An 8,212-nucleotide genomic window follows, 5' to 3' on the forward strand; every position below is an offset into this window, starting at 1 on the left:
AATGCTACCATTCTTTACCTGAAATTTGAAAGATTGTTTATGTTTTTCGTGACCAAGCAATATTTTGGGGGGCTGGGGGTGGGGGATTAATCCAGTTTAGTCACATAAATTCTTGAGTTGAGAACAAACGACATCCAAGTTGTCTTCACATTTTTCTCACAAAACATTGGCTTATTCCCTTCCACCACTCAATCACTTGTTTCCCAATTAGCCGTCATATTTTTTTCTTCATCCTCTTCCCAACTGACAACAAACTTACATGTATGAGATAATGTTACTGCCCGCAAAAAAACAAACATCTTTTTATGCTGCCACCTTGAACCCCGATAGCACTTAAATTTGCATTTATCTTCTTATTTTCATATTATTTTTTGTATCAGATAGGTTCCAGGTTCAAGAGCCAGTGCTTTTCTACGGAGGGCACCCGCCAACCATGGGCGCTTATTGCTGTGACTTTCCACACTGTTATCACAAAATTCTTTACAATTCAAAGCTTCTTTGATCGGATTGATATTGCCAATATTTGCTTAGAACAACTACATTCAACATTCGCAATTAGATGATTTGTTTTTCTCTACGATATATTTTTTTTTCTTTTGCCATCTCTTTTTAGATCATATTTTTCTATTTACAAAAATGGCTCTCCCCTCGAGAAATGCACGAGATTTATACTTCATATAAAAATCGTTATCGAAGCTGAGATTGAAATAGAATAAAATATTTTTATCCTCAAAAACTTTTTTCTGTGAAAATGCTTTCTTTCTAAGAATCTTCTTTCGATCTGTCCTCAAATACGTTATGCATTCGATACCCACTGTATATTCACGTTTCTTTGTTATTGTAATCGATGCTCAGTCATCTAATCAGTGATGGGGTTGGATTTTCAAAGATGGACAAGAGTTGGATTAGAGTTGTTTTTAGCTGAAATTTTTTTTTAAAAAATATCAAGACTTCTGACTTAATGAAACCCAACCATTGTCCTTATTTGTTTGCTTCTCTGAGGGCAGAGTTAGATACAAAATCAGTTTTTAATGTGGGGGGAAAATCCAGCTCCTCAAAAATAAAAAAGAAAAAAAATGTACTATGGATTGGGATAAAAATAAAAGGACAGAAAAGATGAAATGTAGTATTAGAACAGATACTACACTTTTCTCCTTGACTCAAATAAAATTAATGAAAATAAAAAGAAAGAATAATTTGTGCCTTTATTTAGCTATTTCATAAGAGGATACGGTGAGGACAGAGAAATGTACAACTACATGCTTCCTACTCAACAAAAATTATTGACCTATATAATAAAACTAGCGGGGGTACCCGGCGTTGCCCGGGTGTTTGGAGGTGCGTGTGGTGTTAAATAAAAAAGAAACCGGGGGGGGGGGGGGGTAGGATCGAACCCGAAGCCCTGAGGCGAAGTTTGAAAATAAAATCGGCCAGCCAGAGTGAGTTACTAAAAGATGTTTGAATTTATTTATGTTAGAACCAAATTGACAGGTGCGTGCCTGGAAGTCGTCGAGCGTTACGACAACGATGACGTAAGCACTGTTATAAGTGAAGTAAAAAAAGAAAACAATGTTAAAACTTAAGCAGGAAAAAAAAACACAAAAAACTAACGTAAGGCAAACGAACGATGAAAACAGAAAAACGAACACGTGAAAAATGGCTTATTTAAGCCTGTTTCGATATTAAAATTAAAAAAATTGGTGGGTAACTGGGTGTTTTTAGGTGTGTGGTTGGGGGTGTAAAAGCGAAGTAAAAAAAAAAAACCCAGAAAAACGAACGTTACATGAAAAATGGCTTAAATAACACTGGTTCAATATTTAAATTTAACAAATCGAAAAAAAAAAAAAAAATCTCACACCACGATTCGAACCCAAAACATTCAGATAATGAACCAACGCGCTAATCAGCTGACCTAACGCGACATACATGAAATTTGTTCAGTTTTTCAACTATTTAAAGTAAATCAGGTCATGACGTCATCTGGCACATGCGTAGAACCGGTCGTCGTCACGAGAAGACCGTTTTTGTTGACCTGTCGAAAATTGTCGATTTCGGGGTGAAAAATGAACGTTTTTGGCCAATTTTTCGAGTGAAGGATGGGGCTTCGATATGATACCGAGTTTGTGAATTTTCGTTGTGTTTGTCGAAAGTTTTTAGCAGACACACAAACATACACACATACATACATTTTCGCTTTTATATATATAGATGTCCATATAATAAAATGTCCAAATTTTATGTATAGAAACATACCTTTATCCAGAGTAGAAGACTGTCCATGTAAAAATGTTTTTTTCTCTTTATATTCTGGTGGAATTAAGCACAAGAGGGCCGAAACCCTTGTGGAGAGAGAGAAATGACACCTGGTTTCACTGGCAATTGTAGTAGTCTTTAAACTTTGATGTCTATATTTTAAATTGAGCAGGAATTTTAAATTAGTAGTCACAAATTTAAAACAGTCCATAAACTGTACCTAAATATCAGAAAATTCACTGCCACTCCTAAAACTGTTCATGAACTAACTCTAAATATATCAACCTCTATGTCAGATCTTTTTTGCCAGTCACCTGCCACACCTTGATTAGAATCCTATTTCAGCTGCTTTTGTGTACAACTTCCTCTCCATTGTCTTTCTATTAACTTCACTTCCTATATCTTTGTTTCTATAGATATGTTTGGTTCTGTGTTCATGTGTGACCACACCTGGTAGGAAACGACCCTTTAAGTGCTAACATCCATATTTTAGTCATCTGTCGAGGCTTCATTGTCATCGGTTGATTTCAGCTTATCTCAGCCTCCTAAAGCTCTCTCAGCCTGGTCCAAGCCATAACCTGCCTTCAACTGCCCAACTAGAAACTGTTCTCAACTGTCACAAACTCAAAACTGTCCATAAATTGTCTTGAACTGTTGTAAAACTCACTGCCCCTCCTAAAACTGTTTGTAAACTAACTCTAAATATATCAACTTCTATGTTACATCTTTTGTCACAGTTACTGCCATACCTTCATTAACAATACAATTTCAGATGCCTTTGTGTTCCTTCGTGAACAACTTACTCCTCATTGTTTTTCTACTGACCCCCCCCTTTTTTTTTACTTCCTAACCACTTGAGGGGTGGGAAGCAACAGTAGTATCACAGAAATAGAGAAGATCACAGTTTTATTTATTTTCGAGAGCTCATTTTCACACATCCTCTCTGCTCACTTCGTAGCCACACTTGATGACATCACTCGTGTGATTTTCACTTTTTTCACACTCCAAATAATCCTTTTGCTTTGCTTCTTGAAATGTTTTTAAAACATTCACACGGAAACTAACAATTTTATTATACTGGTTAAAATAAGAAGCTATCAACAAATGTAATACATAACAGATACACTGCCCTACAGCATGAAGTAAAAAAAAACAAAACAAGAAAAACACAATGCCATAGAGCAAGCTTTGGTCCTTTAAATTTTTCCACTTTTCACAGATTCCTAAAACTAAGTGTAAGAAATGGATTAAAAAATCTCTCAATCATAAAAACAAGTTGGAATCTTTGAGTTTAACTACTTTTTTGACTTAGTGGAATTTCTGAATATATCATAGTTTTTTTATGGTCTCTCCGAAAACTCATAATTAATTGGCAAGAAATATTTCCAAATAAAAATCTATCAGCATTTATCTAATTTTACTGCATGCCTGTGGAACTCTGTTCCGTCTGCCTGCTTCCCACCGGACTACAACTTGGATGTCTTCAAGTCCAATGTTAACAAATTCATAATGAATCGCCCCCTTAAGTAAACACTTCATCAAATCTCCACATTAACGTAATGTACTTGCAATAACCCTTATCCCTGAGTGGCTTCCGGGCCTTGATAAGTGGTGATCACTGTGTAAAAAAAAAAAAAAAAAAAAAAAATTGAATAATATATTTTTAGAACAAACTATCTACTCAAGTGTATAATGCCTTTGTAGAATATTTTTTTAAATAAACTGGATAAATTCGAAAAAAAAAAAAAAAGATTTCAAAATTAGTTAACAAGGGTATTTTTAAGTTTATCTAATAAAACATAGGAATTTGACCTGTATACTTTTATTATATATACTGAGATTGTAGGTAATTATATATATAAGTTATAAAAATATATATGGCAATTAAGCTACAAAGAATATTCTACATTTCATTCTCATGAGAATCTGTCAGGCTGATGAATTCGCACGAGAATGAAACGCAGAATATTCTTTGTAGCTTAATTGCCATATATGTTTTTATAACTTACTACCTAGCTCTACCTATATATTGAGCACTGTTCAAGTAAATACTGAAAATTTATGCATAAAACATTTTTGTGTATTAATTTACATGATTAAATGAAGTAGTCATATATATATATATATATATATATATTTCAGACATCATCATGGCAAGTAAGACAAAAAAAGAAAAAGGTAAAAAGTGTATTGTCTAAATATTCCTGATGACGACTTTGGTATAAGCTGAAAATTAGAAATTTTAAATAAATAAATGTTTATTAAAAAAATAAAAATATCGCATATGTTTTATCTTTTAACAGTCATGTTTTGACTTTCATTTTCATTGTGCTTCTTGACAGTGGATTTCTGTACTTCTTGACAGTGGATTTCTGTGCTTCTTGACAGTGGATTTCTATGCTTCTTGACAGTGGATTTCTATGCTTCTTGACAGTGGATTTCTATGCTTCTTGACAGTGGATTTCTGTGCTTCTTGACAGTGGATTTCTATGCTTCTTGACAGTGGATTTCTATGCTTCTTGACAGTGGATTTCTGTGCTTCTTGACAGTGGATTTCTGTGCTTCTTGACAGTGGATTTCTATGCTTCTTGACAGTGGATTTCTGTACTTCTTGACAGTGGATTTCTGTGCTTCTTGACAGTGGATTTCTATGCTTCTTGACAGTGGATTTCTATGCTTCTTGACAGTGGATTTCTGTACTTCTTGACAGTGGATTTCTATGCTTCTTGACAGTGGATTTCTGTACTTCTTGACAGTGGATTTCTATGCTTCTTGACAGTGGATTTCTGTGCTTCTTGACAGTGGATTTCTATGCTTCTTGACAGTGGATTTCTATGCTTCTTGACAGTGGATTTCTATGCTTCTTGACAGTGGATTTCTGTGCTTCTTGACAGTGGATTTCTATGCTTCTTGACAGTGGATTTCTGTGCTTCTTGACAGTGGATTTCTATGCTTCTTGACAGTGGATTTCTATGCTTCTTGACAGTGGATTTCTATGCTTCTTGACAGTGGATTTCTGTGCTTCTTGACAGTGGATTTCTATGCTTCTTGACAGTGGATTTCTGTACTTCTTGACAGTGGATTTCTGTGCTTCTTGACAGTGGATTTCTATGCTTCTTGACAGTGGATTTCTGTGCTTCTTGACAGTGGATTTCTATGCTTCTTGACAGTGGATTTCTATGCTTCTTGACAGTGGATTTCTGTGCTTCTTGACAGTGGATTTCTATGCTTCTTGACAGTGGATTTCTGTGCTTCTTGACAGTGGATTTCTATGCTTCTTGACAGTGGATTTCTATGCTTCTTGACAGTGGATTTCTATGCTTCTTGACAGTGGATTTCTATGCTTCTTGACAGTGGATTTCTGTGCTTCTTGACAGTGGATTTCTGTGCTTCTTGACAGTGGATTTCTGTGCTTCTTGACAGTGGATTTCTATGCTTCTTGACAGTGGATTTCTGTGCTTCTTGACAGTGGATTTCTATGCTTCTTGACAGTGGATTTCTATGCTTCTTGACAGTGGATTTCTGTGCTTCTTGACAGTGGATTTCTATGCTTCTTGACAGTGGATTTCTGTGCTTCTTGACAGTGGATTTCTATGCTTCTTGACAGTGGATTTCTATGCTTCTTGACAGTGGATTTCTATGCTTCTTGACAGTGGATTTCTGTGCTTCTTGACAGTGGATTTCTATGCTTCTTGACAGTGGATTTCTGTACTTCTTGACAGTGGATTTCTGTGCTTCTTGACAGTGGATTTCTATGCTTCTTGACAGTGGATTTCTATGCTTCTTGACAGTGGATTTCTATGCTTCTTGACAGTGGATTTCTATGCTTCTTGACAGTGGATTTCTATGCTTCTTGACAGTGGATTTCTGTGCTTCTTGACAGTGGATTTCTATGCTTCTTGACAGTGGATTTCTATGCTTCTTGACAGTGGATTTCTATGCTTCTTGACAGTGGATTTCTGTGCTTCTTGACAGTGGATTTCTATGCTTCTTGACAGTGGATTTCTGTACTTCTTGACAGTGGATTTCTGTGCTTCTTGACAGTGGATTTCTATGCTTCTTGACAGTGGATTTCTGTGCTTCTTGACAGTGGATTTCTATGCTTCTTGACAGTGGATTTCTATGCTTCTTGACAGTGGATTTCTGTGCTTCTTGACAGTGGATTTCTATGCTTCTTGACAGTGGATTTCTGTGCTTCTTGACAGTGGATTTCTATGCTTCTTGACAGTGGATTTCTATGCTTCTTGACAGTGGATTTCTATGCTTCTTGACAGTGGATTTCTATGCTTCTTGACAGTGGATTTCTGTGCTTCTTGACAGTGGATTTCTGTGCTTCTTGACAGTGGATTTCTGTGCTTCTTGACAGTGGATTTCTATGCTTCTTGACAGTGGATTTCTGTGCTTCTTGACAGTGGATTTCTATGCTTCTTGACAGTGGATTTCTATGCTTCTTGACAGTGGATTTCTGTGCTTCTTGACAGTGGATTTCTATGCTTCTTGACAGTGGATTTCTGTGCTTCTTGACAGTGGATTTCTATGCTTCTTGACAGTGGATTTCTATGCTTCTTGACAGTGGATTTCTATGCTTCTTGACAGTGGATTTCTGTGCTTCTTGACAGTGGATTTCTATGCTTCTTGACAGTGGATTTCTGTACTTCTTGACAGTGGATTTCTGTGCTTCTTGACAGTGGATTTCTATGCTTCTTGACAGTGGATTTCTATGCTTCTTGACAGTGGATTTCTATGCTTCTTGACAGTGGATTTCTATGCTTCTTGACAGTGGATTTCTATGCTTCTTGACAGTGGATTTCTGTGCTTCTTGACAGTGGATTTCTATGCTTCTTGACAGTGGATTTCTATGCTTCTTGACAGTGGATTTCTATGCTTCTTGACAGTGGATTTCTGTGCTTCTTGACAGTGGATTTCTATGCTTCTTGACAGTGGATTTCTATGCTTCTTGACAGTGGATTTCTATGCTTCTTGACAGTGGATTTCTGTGCTTCTTGACAGTGGATTTCTATGCTTCTTGACAGTGGATTTCTGTACTTCTTGACAGTGGATTTCTGTGCTTCTTGACAGTGGATTTCTATGCTTCTTGACAGTGGATTTCTATGCTTCTTGACAGTGGATTTCTATGCTTCTTGACAGTGGATTTCTATGCTTCTTGACAGTGGATTTCTATGCTTCTTGACAGTGGATTTCTGTGCTTCTTGACAGTGGATTTCTATGCTTCTTGACAGTGGATTTCTATGCTTCTTGACAGTGGATTTCTATGCTTCTTGACAGTGGATTTCTGTGCTTCTTGACAGTGGATTTCTATGCTTCTTGACAGTGGATTTCTGTACTTCTTGACAGTGGATTTCTGTGCTTCTTGACAGTGGATTTCTATGCTTCTTGACAGTGGATTTCTGTGCTTCTTGACAGTGGATTTCTATGCTTCTTGACAGTGGATTTCTATGCTTCTTGACAGTGGATTTCTGTGCTTCTTGACAGTGGATTTCTATGCTTCTTGACAGTGGATTTCTGTGCTTCTTGACAGTGGATTTCTATGCTTCTTGACAGTGGATTTCTATGCTTCTTGACAGTGGATTTCTATGCTTCTTGACAGTGGATTTCTATGCTTCTTGACAGTGGATTTCTGTGCTTCTTGACAGTGGATTTCTGTGCTTCTTGACAGTGGATTTCTGTGCTTCTTGACAGTGGATTTCTATGCTTCTTGACAGTGGATTTCTGTGCTTCTTGACAGTGGATTTCTATGCTTCTTGACAGTGGATTTCTATGCTTCTTGACAGTGGATTTCTGTGCTTCTTGACAGTGGATTTCTATGCTTCTTGACAGTGGATTTCTGTGCTTCTTGACAGTGGATTTCTATGCTTCTTGACAGTGGATTTCTATGCTTCTTGACAGTGGATTTCTATGCTTCTTGACAGTGGATTTCTGTGCTTCTTGACAGTGGATT

Source organism: Euprymna scolopes, chromosome 26 (genome assembly GCF_053919585.1).
Source record: "Euprymna scolopes isolate OS-2025 chromosome 26, ASM5391958v1, whole genome shotgun sequence".
Lineage (NCBI taxonomy): Eukaryota > Metazoa > Mollusca > Cephalopoda > Sepiida > Sepiolidae > Euprymna > Euprymna scolopes.